Source organism: Amaranthus tricolor, chromosome 1 (assembly GCF_026212465.1).
Source record: "Amaranthus tricolor cultivar Red isolate AtriRed21 chromosome 1, ASM2621246v1, whole genome shotgun sequence".
Classification (NCBI taxonomy): Eukaryota; Viridiplantae; Streptophyta; class Magnoliopsida; order Caryophyllales; family Amaranthaceae; genus Amaranthus; species Amaranthus tricolor.
Window position 1 is genome coordinate 31,056,486 of NC_080047.1, and position 2,500 is coordinate 31,058,985.

A 2,500-nucleotide genomic window follows, 5' to 3' on the forward strand; every position below is an offset into this window, starting at 1 on the left:
AACTGAGTTGGACGCCCCTTTGCCTGATTCTATTACCTTCATTAATGAAAAAGGTAACACTATTACTCAGGTTATTCAATACGATTGGAAGCCTACTGTTTGTACCAGCTGTAAAGGATTTGGTCACGAAGGGAAAAACTGTAGGAGAGGGACAACAACCATTGTTAAACGATGGATTCCAAAGGTCAAACAAACAGAACCTCCTTCTCAACCATTGACTCAGCAACAGAATCAGCGGAACAATGATCATGAAGACGAGGGTTTCACTCCTATCAAGCGAAAACCTCCAACACCACAGAAACTGACCGACCCTAGTACTGATGGTAGCCTTCCCATGAATAACAAATTTGCCTTGCTGACAGGGGGAAATACAGAGGAGCTTGTAACTTTGGATGCTGCTTCCATGCCTAAGATTAATGACACTCATGGGGGAATGGATTGCCCCCTTGTTGAGAATGGATAATTTCTCTATTTGGAATGTAAGAGGGCTAAATGATTTGAAGAAAAGGAGGAAAGTCAAAGACTTTGTCTCCTCTCATAATCTTCAATTATTTAGCCTTCTTGAGACTAGGGTAAAAAGAGCCAACCTTGGTAATGTTTACCTTAGTTTATGTCCCGACTGGAATTTTGTCTCTAATCACTCTCATCATTATAATGGTAGAATTTTTGTTGCTTGGAATCCTCATGTTTTTACTATTGATGTGCTATATATGACAGATCAATTGATTCACACTGATATTTTGGTTAATACTACTAGAATGAACTTCCATTGTACTTTTGTGTATGGCCATAATGATGTTCGAAAAAGAGATTGCCTGTGGAAATTTCTTTCAGATATAGCTACAACCCAGTCCAAACCATGGTGTGTAGGTGGTGACTTCAATGCTATCATGCATTATGATGATAGAATTGGATCCATTGTGCGAGAAAATGAGATTCGGCCGATGGCTAATTGCATGCATCAATGTAGGCTCCATGATGTCAAAAGTATGGGTAGATTCTATACCTGGAATAACAAACAAGATGGGGCTAACAGGGTCTTATCGAAGATTGATAGATTCTTAAGCAATCAACTTTGGGACAGCACCTTCCAAGAGGCTATCGTTCACTTCACTCCAGAAGGGGATTTCGATCATAGCCCTATGGTGATCACCACAGTGCCAGTGCACCAGGGTCTTAAGCCTTTCAAATTCTATAATCACTGGGTGGCCCATGAGCGTTTCATAGACACAGTCAAGCATGCCTGGAACATTAAGTGCGAGGGCACTAGAATGTTTAAAGTTACTCAGAAACTGAAGAAGCTGAAGCCCCTCCTTAAAGCCTTAGATGGAAGAACTGAATCCTCTCTTGCCGTAGCTTTTAAGGTGGCTAAAACCGCTCTATTTCACGCACAAGAAGTATTGCACCAAAACCCAACTGATCCCATCTTGGCACATGTGGAAAAGATTGCAGCAGTTAACTTTCAGAAGGCTGACCGAGACTATCAGATGATACTACACCAGAAAGCAAAGCTCCATTGGCTAAGAGAAGGAGATGAGAACACCAAATTGTTTCACAATTATATCAAAGCAAGGAAAAAGAATAACCTCATCTTAGCTTTGTATGATATGGATGGCAAATGGGTTGATACTCCTAATCGTATCTCTAACTCTTTTATTGATTATTATACTCACTTGTTAGGTACCTCGATGGACTGCAGATGTTGTGTATATGATCACTTTATTAAGCTAGGCCGGTGCTTGGACAACAACCAACATATGCTGCTTGACTTTATATTCTCACAGGAAGATATCAAGAATGCTGTTTTCTCGATCAACAAAAACAAGGCCCCCGGTCTTGATGGTTATAATAGTGCCTTCTTCCATCACTCTTGGGATATCATAGGAGATGAGGTGTCATGGGCAATTCAGGATGCTTTCCGGTCTAGGAAACTGCTGAGAGAAATCAACATAACTGCTGTTACTCTCATTCCCAAGGTAAATGTTCCTAAATCAGTCAAGGATTATAGACCTATTGCTTGTTGTACTGTTATCTACAAATGCATTTCCAAACTTATTTGCACGCAACTTGGCAAGGTCCTTCCCTCAGTTATCAGTTCGAATCAGGGTGCTTTCATTTTTGGTAGGAACATCATTCACAATGTTCTCCTTTGTCAGGACTTGGTCAAACTTTATAGACCGAGTCAGAAACAACGTGGCTGCCTCATGAAGCTTGATATTACGAAGGCCTATGACATGGTAGAGTGGAGTTTTATTGAGGACATGCTCGCCCAACTAGGATTTCCTACTCATTTCATTGAGATGGTGATGACATGCATTACCACTCCTGCCTACTCCTTGCTCATCAATGGTAATCCTACTCCTCTTATCCTTCCAAAAAGAGGACTCAGACAAGGTGACCCACTTTCCCCTCTTCTATTCACCTTTTGTATGGAATATGGGACTAGAATTCTTCAGCAAGTGGCTTCCATCCCTGGCTTTAAGTTCCACCCAAGATGCAA